This window comes from Nicotiana tomentosiformis, chromosome 6 (genome assembly GCF_000390325.3).
Source record: "Nicotiana tomentosiformis chromosome 6, ASM39032v3, whole genome shotgun sequence".
NCBI classification, from domain to species: domain Eukaryota; kingdom Viridiplantae; phylum Streptophyta; class Magnoliopsida; order Solanales; family Solanaceae; genus Nicotiana; species Nicotiana tomentosiformis.
The window spans coordinates 110350745-110367831 of NC_090817.1; the positions used below are offsets into that span (position 1 = coordinate 110350745).

The following is a 17087-nucleotide window of genomic DNA, read 5'->3' on the forward strand; positions in this document are numbered from 1 at the left end:
CAACAACTTATCTGTAAAAAAATATTATTTATAACTTAAATATAAATTTCATACAATATACAACTAATTTCCAACTTTCATACAATATTCAAATAAACAAATATAAAACTACAACAGAATACAACTTAAATACAATTTATATACAACTATAATACAATTTTAATACAATTTATATGTATATTGTATGGCATGTCTTCTTCTTCTTGTACTATAATAATCAAATTGTAATACAATTTGTATGTATATTGTATCAAGTTTCAATCTGAAATCCAGCAAAACTCAACTCTAATCTTCGCCAAACACCCTCAAAATTGAGATATAAACTCCAAATGATATTTTTAATTGTTTGCAACAACACCCAATCCAAACAAATAATATTTTTTGAAATGTCGTTCGCCTTTTTACCTCCTTGAAATAGAGTCCGCACTAGACTAAATAATTATTTGATTATTCTCCTAACTAATTTTTAGGACTTTGAAATTAAATTAAATTTATTACTTATTAAATCTTACCTTATTTGATTTAATTAAGAAACTATTATATTTAGAACTTTAAATTCATTCAAACTTTACCATATATAAATTATACAATTAAATTATCATTAAATAAATACCGAATCTTATGGGTATGAATTGTCTCTAATTGAACGTTTTTTAGCTCAAAAGAGATTCTTTAACTGTGCTAAATTTTAGGTGAACAATTGTGATTTAAACAAAATTTAAAAAAAAATAATTAAAGAAAGATGAACCATTTTGCTTTGTTCGTTATCCCAATTCAAAAATTAACATGTACATGTTGTGAGTTGTCTATGTGAGATTGGTCCACTGGCTATTAATTTTATTATTTGATAATTAATTTGCTTAGATATAAATATTAACATAGATTTCAAAATAAGTAGAATAAATAATTATGAAAATGTTTAATAATAGCAAAGAGAAAGTGAGAAAGAAAAGTGATTGACAAAAGTCATTTACTAATGTATCGACAAACATAAAGTGTAAATTTTTTATTTTTTATCATTTGAATAGAACTTCCGTGGATAAAAAAGATAGTTATAATTAAATATTTAAAATATTGTATGAGATAATATAAGAATTTGAATCCTCAAAGAATAAATTATTTATTTTAATATTCTAAAAAGATAATTAACTATTTGAATTAACTCTTTTTTCCCCGTATTTGAATTAACTAATTGGCAAAATAATCCAATTTCATTTTTTTCAAGTTTATCATATAGGTAAAATTATTTTTCAAGTTACATAAATTATTTTTCGTAAAAAGACCATCGAGAATAAAAGAAATAAAAAAAATTAAATTAAATTAATTATAGTATTAAGAATTAAATTTGTTAAAACACAAAATTGAAGAAATGAGGATGAAATGGTAGAATCAAAATATATTTAATAAAGAGATATCAAGTAAGACACAATCTAACATATTTGTATCTCATATTATAAGGTAAATATGATTACAAAATAATATGCAACCAATTTAATTAAATTCATCATCTTTACATATTTAGAAGATATTGAATTTAACTACTATGTGAGTGAGATAACATCTACTTTTATTATTTTAATAGATATTATATTTTATTTTAACGTTAATATATATTTTTTAATTGATATACGTTATACACGCGTGTGTTTATACTAAAAGTCTAAAATTAATTTATATAAAAGAGGGCCCAAGTCCACATCTCTTTGATTAGAATGACAATTTATCTAATTTCTCAATTTTTGGCATTTAAAAATTAAAAGAAACATTAATTAAAAAAAAAAAAAAGAACTTCAAAAGTCGCCTCCCCTTCTCAAAAGTCACACATCTACCTTCACTTCCACTACTTTCGCCCAATCTAATTGGTTACAGACTTTCTATATTGATCCGACGGACCCATATCCGTGACCCAACCCATTAATTTTCTTCAGGCCATTTGAGCTCTCTTATACCACTCTACCGTCCTTTCGACTCATCTTTTTGACGGTTCGGAGTCGCAGTATTTCGGGTCCCTTTGATTGCAACGTAATTTCCTTTCTCTTCTTTCTTCATGATTCATGTACAATGTTCAGTTTTCTATCTATTTGAAATTAAGATCTACTAGTTCTTTATTAGTATGCATGTAATATTATAATGACTAGTCTGAGAGTACGCACGTTGCGCGTGCATCCTATTGAGATGATCCAAAATGTCATCTTTAAATTTAATAATTAATTTTGTGTTCTAAAACCTCGAAAAATATTATTTATCATTACTCGACTTGCGTGCGCAATCCGTAAAATTTTCTGGAAAGTTTTTATGCGAAAAATAAATTAAAATGTGAATTAGAGCTTTAAAACTCAACTAAGTTGACCTTGGTCAATATTTTTATCAAACGGACTCGGATCAGTGTTTTGACAATTTCTGTAGATCCGTATCATGATTTGGGACCTGGGCGTATGCCCGGAATCAAATTCCGAGGTCCCTAACCCGAAATATGGAATTTTGAAGAAAACAAATTAAAAGTTAAATTTAAATAGTGACCGGATGTCGAATTATGTGCAAACAACCCCGGAATAGAATTTTGATGATTCCAACAGCTCCATATGCTGATTTTGGACTTAGGAGTGTGATCCGAATTTTATTTGGAAGTCCGTAGTGAAATTAAGCTTGAAATGACTAAAATAAGAATTTAAGTATGGAAGTTTGACCGGGAAGTTGACTTTTTGATATCGGGGTCGGAATCCCGTTCTAAAAATTTTAACAGCTCTGTTATATCATTTATGACTTGCATGCAAAATTTGAGGTCAATCGGACTTGATTTGATATGTTTCGGTGTCGTTTGTAGAATTGGAAGTTTCAAAGTTTATTAGGCTTAAATCTATGTGTGATTCGTGTTTTTAGTATTGTTAGATGTGATTTGAAGACTCGACTAAGTTCGTATGATATATTAAGACTTGTTGGTATATTTGGTTGAGGGCCCGAGGGGCTCGGGCGTGTTCCGGATGGTTAACAGATCATTTTTAGCCTTGGTGAGATGGTTGATATCTACAGCTGCAATTCTTCTGATTTTCTCTTTCGCGCTCGCGAGAGGAGCCTCGCGTTCGCGAAGAGTGTTCTGGGTTGGTGAGATTTTTGTTCTACACATTCGCAGAGGAGAGGACACGAACGTGAAGGGTAGGGCAATGTGTACATCGCGAACGCGTGAATGGCGTCGTGTTCGCGAAGGAGAGTGAGGCAGCTGGAAACCCTAGTCTTTTGTTCTACGCATTCGCGAGGTAAGGGACGCGTTCGCGAAGGTCTGAGTTTGCAAAGCTTCGCTTTCGCGAAGCGTTGGTCGTGTTCGCGAAAAGAAAAGTTGGGTAGAACATTTTTGTGCTTCGCGAACGCGAGACAAGGGTCGCGTTCGCGAAGTAGAAACCACTGGACAAAATATTTAAGTTCAGAAAATGGGACTTCGTCCCATTTTTTATTTTTAACAATTTGGAGCTCGGATTGAGGAATTTTTTGGGAGATTTTTAGAGAAAATATCGGGGTAAGTGTTCTTAACTCAACCTTGGTTAGATTACCCGAATTCATCACTGTTTTTAACATTTAATTGGTGATTTAAGTTGGAAAATTTTAAAAACCCATCATGGATAGATTTGAGGATTTGAGGGTCGAATTATTATTGAAATTTAGTTATTTTGGTATGGTTAGACTCGCGATTGAACGGGCGTTCATATTTCGTAACCTTCGTCGGATTCCGAGACGTCCATTTTTGAGTTAATTTCAGATTCTTATTGAAAAATATAGTATTTTCTTATAGAATTAATTCTATAATTTTTGTTGACTGTATCGAATTAATTATGATTAGATACGAGTCGATCGGAATCGGAAAATAGAGGAAAAAGAATACTACTTGGTTAAATTGGAGCAAGTCGAGGTAAGTGACTTGTTTAACCTTGTGTGGGGGAAATTTTCCCTAGGATTGATATTAATTGTAATGTGATGAAAGTCGTGTATACGAGGTGACGAGTGTGTACACGGACTAAATATGAAAGATTATGTTTTTAAATTATGAAGATCATTGTTGCACATTAAATAAATTATTAAATCTTGTTATATTCTACATCATTGATTTAATTTGTATACTTAAAATTTGCTCGACCTTTTCCTGCTAATTATTTTACCTGTTTAGTTGAAACTTGATTTCTTTTATTCTGTGCATTATTTGAAATGGATTTTCTTTAAATTAAATATTATTCATATGAAGTATTTGACATTTTTAAATTTGGTATTGAAGCAACGTATTAAAGATTTTGAAATATTATTTTGCTAAATTATTTATTTTCGGATATTTTTGTAATATTTTTGTACTCATTGTGATGGAGCCGTGAGCTCTTTATTGTGTAAAAATCTTATTGATGATTTATGTTAGCATGAGCCGTGAGCTCTTTATTGTGAAAAAATATTGTTGTTGATTTACTTTGATAAATTGAAATTTTTGGGCACTTGGGGTGCAAATTGTGATATGTTGTAATATTGATATGCATGTGGTGGCATAAGGTCTGGGTATTTAAACGCATGCGGTGAGATAAGGATGGCCTGATACGCGTGGCTAGTAGGGGGAACTACTAGAAGTCATGCGGTGTGATAAGGATGGCTAAAATGCGGGATGCTATTTCGGGGGAAAATATTTTCTTTAAAATAAATTGTGAAGGCTCCTGTGGTGGGATAAGGAAATGAGATATTGTGAATTTATTTATGATTTGGGACTACGAGGCGGTACCTCGGTAGTGCCCTTGTTGATATTGACTTATGGCCGTAGTTGCCGTTGATTATTTGTTGTGATTTTCTTAAGTTGAAAGGAAATTTTATTGGTTTCTACGAGATATTATTTGCCATTATTTTGTATAATTAAATGGTGACCTCCTACTTGATTCATTTTTATTGTCATTTTATCTTATTATATTGATTAAATATTTTACCATGTTACTATTTATTTTCCAACAGGGCCTGACCTGACCTCGTCACTACTCTACCGAGGTTAGGCTTGACACTTACTGGGTACCGATGTGGTGTACTCATACTACGCTTCTGCACATCTTTTTGTGCAAATTCAGGTATATCTTATCAGACTAGGCATCAGTAAACTAGGTGTACGAGGAGACTTCGAGGTATACCTACAAGCGTCCGCAGACTCCGGAGTCCCCTTCTATCTTACTATGTTGCTTCCTTATTTTTCTTTAGACCTTGATATATAGAGATATTGAGAATAAATTCTTAGAAACTTGTGACTTATTTCTACCGGATTTTGGGAGTTATAATTATTTGAATTGAAATTTATTTATTTCAGATATTTATGATTATTTCGCATTGATATGCTTACCTAGTCTTAGAGACTAGGTGCCATCACGACCTCCTACGGAGGGAATTTGGGATCGTGACACCTATATCGATGACTATAAGTTTTTTAAAGTTATACAAATATTATTAATCAATGTGTTTTGAGTAATTAAATATAAACTAAAAATAGTAAAAATTTCTGAAAATGATATATATCGATTCTATTTAGGTGGCTAGCCATTTGAGCTGGTATAACTATTAGTAATTATATTTATAAAATATAGGCAAAAATAATATGAACTAATAAGATCCTTAATTGATATGAGTTAGAACACCTTGCAAAAAAGAAATTTAGATATCCTATATATTTGCAAAGCAAAAGACTTAAGAGTCTGAGAATCTAAATATCCTTAAATATTGAAGAGTGTCACCTAATATTATTAAATTTAATAATAATAAGTTCTCACTTATTCTTTATGGAGTTTGCCGTTTCATTTTAGATTATTTTTGTTTTTTGCAAAATATATATATTACATAATTCAAATAAGAAAAAGTTGTATACAAGGTATGTAATATGAGAATCTTTTATATATATGGATAATGAAGAGTTTAATGCACAAAATTTAGTTGATTTAAACTCATAAAAAAAAAAAACTTAAGCACAAGCAATCATATTCAAAAGAAAATAGAATAAGTAGATCTAGGTTGTAATCCCCTGTTTTGTGAAATAAATTATTGGAAAGAAATACTAATAATTTAAAAGATCTACAAAATTTAAAACACTATTTTTTGAACTGAAAGATCAATCATAAAAATCTTTTAACTAAAGTAGCAGAATCATAGTTTACCTTGTCCTAACTCCTAAGTATCGGTTCATGATAATCGAATCACTAAACAAATTAGTTGTGATATCTAATTATAGAACACATTTGTTCTAACTCTAACAAAATGAATAAAAACAAATACACAAATAGCAATATTCTCAAAATTTTGAATTAAGTGTAAATTAGAGCTCAGTAATTTAAAGGTAAATGATTTATAGAAAGTAAATCGTATTTGAACTTAAAGTCCTATATATTAGGACTTGGGAAGATTTATTCAATAAAGTTATAGTTTCTTTCAAATTCCTAAATATTAGTTAAGTGACTGTTTTTTTCTAATATCAATTATATTTTTAAAAGGTAAAAAAGGCGAACGACATTTCACTAAGGGTTATCGTGCTTTTAATATAGTACTAGAATTAGTGTACGTACGTTGTACGTGTAATTTAACTTATTTGAAAAGCACAAAATTAGTATAAAAAAATTATAAAGTTTTTATTGCAGACATATCAAGATTTGTTTGAGTTATACAATAGATATTAAATTATATAAACATCTTCACATTCTCTGGGAGTTGAGCGTAGTATTTATTTAACTAATTTATGGCTTCTATATTTTGTATTTATGACATGATGACCAATAAGTGGTATCTCTCTCTTCTATGATTTGATAGTCTATTTCTTTTTGGGTTTCAACAAATGCTTCCAACTTTTAAGCATTCAGTTTATTTTTGTAACAATCTTTTTTTGACTTAACAGATGCCTACAGAATTAAGAAAAATTACACTAACAAAGTTTTACTCCTTCAAACAAATTCTCTCAATAATTAAGTAGTAACCTTTTTATAATACTATGCCATGCGTAAAATACATGTATGAATTTGCAGGACAATCACTGAATCGGATTCCTATGGCCGCACAACATAAAACAAACTCTTACAATCAATGAGTCAAATAATCCAATTAAAACATACACTATTACAGAATAAGTTGATTTAATTAATGTCATGACCCGAAATTTCACCCGTCGTGATGGCGCCTATCTCAATACTAGGCAAGCCGATAACATCAATAACCCACAATTTCTTTTAAATATGGAAAACATAATAATTAAGTTTAAGAGAAAATCTCAAAATACTAGATATAAATACACTCCCAAAATCTGGTGTCACTAAGTACATGAGCATCTATATATCACTAGTCTGGAAAAAATAGTCTGAACAGTAAACAAAAGATAGGGAAGGAAAGACAAGGTCTGCGAAACACGGCAACTACCTTGGAATCTCCGGAAAATCAATTGTTCGAAGGAATCAACACCCACTATGTCCGAAAATACCTAGATCTGCACACGAAGTGCAGGGTGTAGTATGAGTACAACCAACTCAGTAAGTAACAATACTATATAAAGAACTGAATATAGTGACGAGCTTCACAACTAAGTCCAAATACAATAATTTTCAACATAAAAGGGTAGGCATGCTCTCAAGTTCAACATTTAAAATTTTACAGTAATTTCATATCAACTTCGACTGAAACAGAAGATAATGTCTTTCAGAAATTTCCAAAACAGTAATATATGACCGCTGAAATGCAGCAATAATGAAATCAATGCATCATCTCAGAGTAACATTCACTCTGTCCTCCCATTCACTCCAACCTCACAGTCACTCTTTTCTCACAGTCATTCATTCTTCATAGTCACTCATTCCTCTCAATCACTCAGTACTCGGCTTTCGGCACTCGCACTCAGTAGGTATCTACACTCACTGGGGGTGTGTACAGACTTCGGAGGGGCTCCTTAAACCCAAGCACTATAACAAGCCAATCATGTCATCAATCAATAAAATATATTGTGGTGTGCAGCCCGATCCCATAAATATTCTCACAATTAGGCCCTCGGCCTCACTTATTCTTTACTACCTGAGAAAGAAGCTGACGGACTACGAGTCATCATATTCGACCTTGGAAAAGACGTGCCTCGCCTTGGTGTGGGCTAGGCAGAGGCTCCGACATTACCAACCTCTCCAGTCTCTCGGGCTCTCAGAAATCATGATAAGCAACCAATAACAATGATATGATGCATCAATAATGAACAAGAAAGACTGAGATGTAATATGCAAGTAAAATCGTGACCGAGTACAAAATAGTAATTTAACAGATAATTCAACATCTACACACCTCTGTATGTCCCAACAGTGTCAACACATGGTTTAAATATGATTTATAATTCAATTTTCCTAATACGTGGAAGAATGTACGGGTAGCAACAATTTATTCAACAACACAAATCCATGTAATTGACCAAGTCACAATTCCTAAGGTGCACGCCCACACGCCCGTCACCTAGCATGTGTGTCACCTCAAAACCAATCACATAACACATAATCTGTGGTTTCATACCCTCAAGACCAAATTTAGAACTGTTACTAACCTCAAACAATGTAATTCTTTATTATACGATGCTTTTGCCTCGCGAATCGGCCTCCAAGCGCCTCGAATCTAGCCACAAATAATTCGATTTAGTCAATACAAATTATAGGAATTAATTCAATATGAAAATATAATTTTCCAACAAAAATTTGAAATTGCACTCAAAAATTGTCCGTGGGGCCCACATCTCGGAACCCGGCAAAAGTTACAAAATATGAACGGTCATTTATCCACGAGTCCAACCATACCAAATATATCAAATTCCGACAACAACTCGACCTTCAAATCCTCAAATCTTATTTTAAAATCCTTAGGCTCAAATCCTCTAATTTCACCTCAAAAACACGTAATCTTGTCGAAATACTCAATGATAATCTAATAAATGCTTCTTATACGGAACCTTATACACTTCCTTCTTCCAACTTCAAGAAGCATATCAATAATAACACAACAACAACCTCAAGAACAAGCAGGAGAGATGAAATCTTACCTTAATAAACTAGGACCTGCCAATTATGCTCCAATTAGTCATGCTATAAGCAGCTACGACAAGCTAATCTATGAGAGATGGAGGGATAAATTCAATATTATGATTTTGCTGCCCACGTTATGCCCCATCAAAATATAGAAAAGTTTTGAAAAAAAAATCACAAAGTTGCCTCTCAATCTCTCACGTTTTTGTGCTTTTAAGGCTAGGTGGTGATACTTGTTAATAATATACATATTCTGAAAATGAAACTTTGAAGTTTACTAATACTTAGTGAGTTGTGGGGCCCACATGATAATCATTTAATAAGAAAAAAAAGCCTGGCCATGGAGCAGCCACCAAGATATACCTATCCATGGAACATGAGTCATAAAATGGAGATTTGAGTAGTCCTACGTGGACTCCATAATTGTCCCATATTTTGGACACTTGTCTTCCACTAATCCCTAATTACTTCCTTGCATATAACTAAATACCCACATAATTAATTTTTAAATCTCATTTTTACTTAAATACTAATATAATTCATATACCTTACTATCAAGGCCATATGTTATAACACTAGTCCATAATTATGGGGTATTATAGCTTGGACCGTACTTTATTCCAAAATGTCAAACTTCGACCAACCTCATTTTCTTCAACTCGTTTACCCTCTCACCTTCACGACTCTTACTTATCATTTGTTTGAAATAGAATAATACTTAACCATCAAAATTCAAATTCGGTTTTGTTTACACATAAGTTAACATCCGGTCAACTTTTCCAACTTAAGTTTTTAATTATGAGACTAAGTATCTTAATTCACTCTGAAATCCTTCCGGCCCCTAACCAACTAACCCGATAAGTCATAAAATGACTGTAAAGTATAAATTGAGCAGTAAATGAGGAAACAAGGTTATAATACTGATCGGCCGGGTCATGACATTTTTCCCTCCTAAACAAACGTTCGTCCTCGAACGGGTTCAGAATCACACCTGGAACCTCAAATAGGTGTGAATATTTGCTCCGCATGTCCAATTCAATCTCCCAAGTAGCTTCTTTGACTGGCTGGCTTCTCTACTGCACTTTCACTGAAGCTATGTTCTTTGATCTCAGCTTTCGAACTTGCCGGTCTAAAATGGCCACCGGCTCCACATCATAAGTTAAATTACCATCCAACTGCACTGTGCTGAAATCCAAAATGTGAGACGGATCCCCGACATACTTCCGGAGCATAGATACGTAAAACACTGGATGATAGACTAGGTGGCAAGGCAAGTTCATAAGCCACCTCTCCAATCTTCTTAAGCACCTCGAATGACCCAATATACTGAGGGCTCAACTTGCCTTTCTTCCCGAACCTCAACACACCCTTCATGGGTGAAATCTTGAGCAGAACCTTCTCCCCAACCATGTAAGCAACATCACGGACCTTAAAGTTGGCATAACTCTTATGTCTAGACTGCGCCGTGCGAAGCCGCTCCTGAATCAATTTAACCTTTTCCAAAGCATCCTGAACCAAATCAATACCTAATAACCTAGTCTCACCCGACTCAAACCAACCCACAGGAGACCAACACCGTCTCCCATAGAAAGCCTCATACGGAGCCATCTGAATACTCGATTGGTAGTTGTTATTATAAGCAAACTCTGCTAGTGACAGAAATTGATCCCAAGAATTCCCAAAATCAATGACAGAAGTGCATAGCATATCCTCCAATATCTGAATAGTCCGCTCGGACTGTCCGTCTGTCTGAGGGTGAAATATTATACTCAACTGAACCTGTTTGCCCAATTGTCGCTGCACTGCTCTCCAAAACTGTGATGTAAACTGCGTGCCCCGATCTAGAATTATCACGACCCAAAATCCATTTAAGGTCGTGATGGCGCCGACACCGCTGTCAGGCAAGCCAACACTATACATTTAATTAAATCCTCTTTTAGTATTTTTGAAATCAAAATTTCTTCAATAAAATAATAAAGATAGAACTCATAGAGTAAATGATAAATATTTTTAGCAACTAAATTTCTAAACAATTCATAACCAATCCCAAAACCCGGTGTCACAAGTGCATGAGCATTTACTAGGGAATTCAAAATAAAATACAGCATCTGTCCAGAATACAAATTAGACAGAAAAATATAATAACTCTGATGGAGACTCTGTTGGCTGCAGATCGTAATATAGAATGCAGCTCACCTATGTTCCCACAACTATTAACCAACCTCTGTGCTCACAAGGCCGCTAGACATATATGTACCTGCACAATAAAATGTGCAGCAAGTGCAGCATGAGTACGTAAACAATATGTACCCAGTAAGTATCAAGCCTAATCTCGAAGTGGTAGAGACGAGATGGCCGACTTTGACACTCACTATGGGTCAATAATAATAATTGAAATAAAACTAGAATATCTAAATCAGCATGATTCACAGAATATAACAATAATTTACTTAACCAGCATAAATAATTAAAATTCCTTCAATTCCAACAACTTTCCAATTTATCAATTAGCCTCATTTACAGGAATAACAATAATTTCCTTAACAAGCAGAGATAACTAATTCTTTAAATTTCAAAGATTTTCAATTTATCAATTAGCTTCACAAGTTGCAATAAACTATCAAAGTATCGTGTAATTATTATTATTAAGTACGATTTCTGCCGAGGTTGTACGGCCAGATCTAGAGTGATGTGTACACTGCAGAGGGGCGTGCGACGCGATCCATAGATGCATCAATCCTGTCGAGGCATTCGGCCCGCTCCACAAGAAAGGAGGACATTTTCTTAAGTACCTCCGGAAAGAGAGTATAATTATTATAAGATCAGCTCGAGAGGATGAACAATTTCTCTTAATAATTAATTAATTTAAACAGAAAATCAAGCATATGATATTTCCATCCTTTAATATTTTTAAAAACAATTTACAATATATATATATATATATATATATATATATATATATATACATACATATCAAATAATATTAATTAAACAAAGAATACAATTTATACAAGTAATTCATGCTTTGAGTCCTAAACTACCCGAACTTTAACATTTATAGTAGCTACACACGGACTCTCATCACCTCGTGCGTACGTAGCTCCCATAATTAAAAATAATTATTAATTTAATCACCTATGAGGTAATTTTCTCACACAAGATTAGACAATAGACTTACCTTGCTCAAAAGTTCCATAGCCGTCTCCCAAGCCTTTCAAACAACTCGACCAATGCCCAACGCTCCAAAACTCGCTTTCACTTTATTAAAATTCACAAGCGTTTAATCCTCCTTCGACATCGTAACATTGAGTAAAATGCTCATACGCCACCAACAAATTGATATCTACAATTACAATCCCAATTACAGTCAAAATATGACTCAAAAATATTTATCAATATCCATTTATGGCTCACAAGTTGGCTACAAGCCTCCAACTCAAATCGTCTAATAGGTTCACTTACTAGCACATTCAACTCCACTCTTATCATTTAATACCCATTTGAAGTCATCAATGACACTACATTAATTCTCCAACACCGACAAATTACTATTCATCGTCTTCCTTAACCAACATTTTCAAAATATTCAATTTGGTGATTACTTAGTTGAACACTTCTAACTAATCTAGAAAATGATTCCATAGGTTCATTGCATACTTTAATTTCATTTCTAAGAACACTATTTATCTTTCCCTCATTTTCTCAAAAACACCATTCATGCCATGAACTAGGGTTTATGAAACCAATTATCCAACCATAACAACTTGAAATAAATATTAGAATTACTCTCACCGACTCATAAGAAATGAGCTTGAAGCATTAGTATTACCTTCTTGAAGCTTTTCCTTAAAATTCCAATGTTTGGAAAATTTGGTGGTCTTGAACAACTTGAAAGATTTCTAAGAATTCCAAAGTTTGAAGGATGTTAATACTAGTGTTAATAGAATGTTATTAACTTAAAGTATCCAAAAAAAACTCACGTTGTATTCTTAAGTAGTCCCCAAGGTCGAATCTACCATGAAAGAACCAATCCCTAGCTCAAGAAAATCCCCAAAAATGGCTGCTGCCCGTGACTGCCTTATATAGGCACATGTGCTTCAGGGAGTTGTACCTTGCATTTTGCAAGTCGTACCTCGTATTACAAGTTTTTCCCTGCTGGACACCTTTTACTAAAACGTCCATAACTCCTTGTATAAATATCCAAATGATGAACGGTCTAAAGCGTTAGAAACTAGACTCGAATATCTTTCATTTGATAGGTTGTGCACTATATATATATATAGGCATGCTCGTCCAAAGTTAGGTTTTGTGTGTACTCATTTGAAACTTTAGTCTATCATGTACTTTCCAACTTGACTTAGACTTAGGGATCTACTTAGACCCCACATCACCTATAATATGACTCGTATACTTATTAACATACAAACCTGCTGGAACCTTCAAATCCCGATTCTGAGATCGTTTAATAAAAAATCCAACCTTAGTCAATTCTTCCAACTTAAAGCTTTTGAAATGAGAATTTTCTTTCCAAATCAACTCTGAACTTCCCGAAATTAAATTCTGACCACACGTACAAGTCATAATACCTGAAGTGAAGCTTCTCAGGGACTCAAACCGCCGAACGACGCGCTAGGGCTCAAAATGACCGGTCGGGTCATTACAGAAATGATGGACACTGGCACACCATATAGGCAAATAATCTCGCGGATATAAATCTCACCCAACCGCTCTGAAGAATAATTAGTACCAACTGGAATAAAATGCGTGGATTTGGTCAACCGATCTACAATCACCCAAATAGCATCAAACTTCCTCAAGGTCCGTGGGAGCCCAACAACAATATCCATGGTAATACGCTCCTATTTCCACTCCGGAATATCAAGTCTCTAAGGCAATCCGCCCGGTCTCTAATGCTCGTACTTTACCTGTTGACAATTTAAACATTGAGCTACAAACCCAACTATATCTTTCTTCATTCGCCTCCACCAATAGTGCTGCCTCAAATCCTGATACATCTTCGCGACACCTTGATGAATGGAGTTCCACGAACTGTGAGCTTCCTGGAGAATCAACTCACACAAACCATCTACATTAGGCACACATAGCCTGCCCTGCATCCGTAATACACTGTCATCCCCAATAGTGACTTCCTTGGCATCACAGTGCTGAACCGTGTCCTTAAGGACAAGCAGATGAGGGTCATCATACTGACGTTCTCTGATACGATCATAAAGAGAAGACTGAGAAACCACACAAGCCAAAACTCGGTTCAGCTCGGAAACATCCAATCTAACAAACTGGTTGGCCAAGGCCTGAACATTCAAGGCTAAAGGCCTCTCTGCTACCGGTAAGTATAATAAGCTGCCCAAACTCTCCGCCTTATGACTTAGGGCATCGGCCACCACATTGGCCTTTCCGGGATGATAAAGAATGGTGATATCATAATCCTCAAGCAATTCCAACTACCTCTGTTGCCGCAAATTAAGATCCTTCAATTTAAACAGATGTTATAGACTCTGGTGATCAGTATAAACCTCACAATGGACACCGTACAAATAATACCGCCAAATCTTCAAGGCATAAACAATAGCTGCTAACTCAAGGTCGTGGATTGGATAATTCTTCTCACGTACCTTTAACTGTCTGGACGCATAGGCAATCACCCTATTGTCTTGCATAAGCACTGCGCCGAGACCAATACGCGATGCGTCATAATACACAGTGTAAGATCTTGAACCCGTAGGCAACACCAATATTGGGGCTGTAGTCAAAGATATCTTGAGCTTCTGAAAGCTCTCTTCACACTCATCCGACCACCTGAATGGAGCACCTTTCTGAGTCAATTTAGTCATAGGCGATTCAATAGACAAGAAACCCTCCACGAAGTGATGATAATAACAGGCCAAGCCAAGAAAACTCCGAATCTCAGTAGCTGAAGATGGTCTGGGCCAACTCTGAACTGCCTCTATCTTCTTCGAATCCACCGTAATCCCTTCACTAGAAACTAAGTGTCCCAAGAATGCCACTGAACTAAGTCATAACTCACACTTAGAGAATTTAGCATAAAGTCTCTTCTCTCTCAACCTCTGTAATACAATACCCAAGTGATGTGCATGTTCCTCCTAACTACGTGAGTACACCGAGATATCATCAATAAATACCATAACAAACGAATCAAGATACGGCTGGAATATGCTATTCATCAAGTGCATAGATGTTGATGGGGCGTTGGTTAGCCCAAATGACATCACAAGAAATTCATAGTGACCATAACGAGCCTAAATGGCGTCTTTAGAATATCCGAATCCTGAATTTTCAATTGGTGATGCCCCGATCTCAAATCAATTTTGGAGAATACCTTCGCTCCTTGTAGCTGGTCAAATAAATCATCAATACACGACAAAGGATACTTATTCTTGATTGTAACTTTGTTCAGTTGCCTGTAATCGATGCACATCCACATAGTACCATCTTTCTTTTTCACAAACATAATCGGTGCACCCCAAGGTGACACATTAGGCCTAATAAACCCTTTATCAAGAAGTTCCTGAAGTTGCTCTTTCAATTCTTTTAATTCAACTGGTGCCATATGATACAGAGGAATAGAAATGGGCTGAGTGCCCTGTACCAAGTCAATACCGAAATCAATATCCCTGTCGGGCGGCATACCCGGCAGGTCTGCAGGAAATACATCTGAAACGTCTCGTACAACCGGTACTGAATCAATAGTAGGAGTATCTACATAAACATCTCTCACAAAATCCAAATATGACAAAACCTCTTCCCAACCATACGTTGGGCTTTCAAATAAGAAATTACCCTGCTGGGAACATGATCTAGAGAACCTCTCCATTCGACCTTCGGCAATCCCGACATCGCCAACGTTACGGTTTTTATGTGACAGTCCAGATTAGCATGACACAGAGACAACCAATCCATACCCAGGATTACATCGAAATCAACCATACTGAGTAGTAAGAGATCAACTCTAGTCTCCAGTCCCCCAATAGTTACCACACAAGACCGATATACACGGTCCACAATAATAGTATCGCCCATCAGCGTAGAAACACGAACAAGTGAAACTAAGGACTCACGGGGAATATCCAGATGATGAGTAAAGTACAATGATACATACGAATAAGTAGAACCATGGTTAAATAATATAGAAGCTTCCATGTGGCACACTAAGACAATAAATGTGATTACTGTATCTGAAGCAACAATATTTGTCCTGGCAGGAAAAACATAGAATCGGGTTGACCGCCACCTAATCGGCCTCCCCCTCTTGGGTGACCCCTAGCTGACTGAGCCCCACCCGAACTGGCTGGGCGGGTGGCGAAGTAACTGGTGCTGAAGTTGTAGTCTAACTCCTCTACTGCACTGGACCTCCCGAGCGATGAGGACACTGCCTCCATATATGGCCAAACTCCCCACACTCAAAGCAACTCCCTGGTACTAGTGGTGGTGAGGACTGAATCGGGCCCCGTGAACCAGAATAACCGCTAGAAGCACCCGACCCAAATGAACCCTGAACTGAAGGAGCACAAAACGAACATTGGACTTGAAGGGCACTAAGAGATGACTGATCCTGATGAGAACTATATGAACCATGGCTGGATGATGCACAACGGTGAGCTGGACGACCCGTCTGAGCGAACACTGCTGAAACCACCCGGTCTACGAGGCCTCTTGGCCTCCCTCTCTCCACACTCCTGGCTACAGACCATCTCTATCTGCCGAGCAATGTCGACTACCTCATCAAAAGTAGCACCATATACCCTCTCCCTAGTCATAAGCAACCACAACTGATACGTGAGGCCATCAATGAATCTCGTAATCCTTTCCCTATCAGTGGGAACCAGCCAAACTGCGTGACGAGCCAAATCAAAAAATCTCATCTCGTACAGCATCACAGACATGCCATCCTGACGTAACTGTTCAAACTATCGGCGTGGCTCCTCTCTGCGAGACTGCGGCACAAACTTCTCCAAAAAAAGAACAGAGAACTCCTGCCATGTAAGTGGTACTGCACCAACCAGCATGCGCCTCTCATAAGCC

At 35.5% G+C, this 17087-nt stretch overlaps 1 long non-coding RNA gene across 1 annotated transcript in view; it reads left to right on the forward strand.

Moving 5' to 3' along the window:
- Positions 1-1829: 1829 nt before the first annotated feature.
- The window catches only part of LOC104114569 (uncharacterized), a 32369-nt gene continuing 17111 nt past the window's right edge, over positions 1830-17087 (forward strand). The window contains exon 1 of the long non-coding RNA XR_011408792.1: positions 1830-2022. This is a non-coding gene — a long non-coding RNA (uncharacterized lncRNA). The remainder of the gene's footprint in view (positions 2023-17087) is intronic.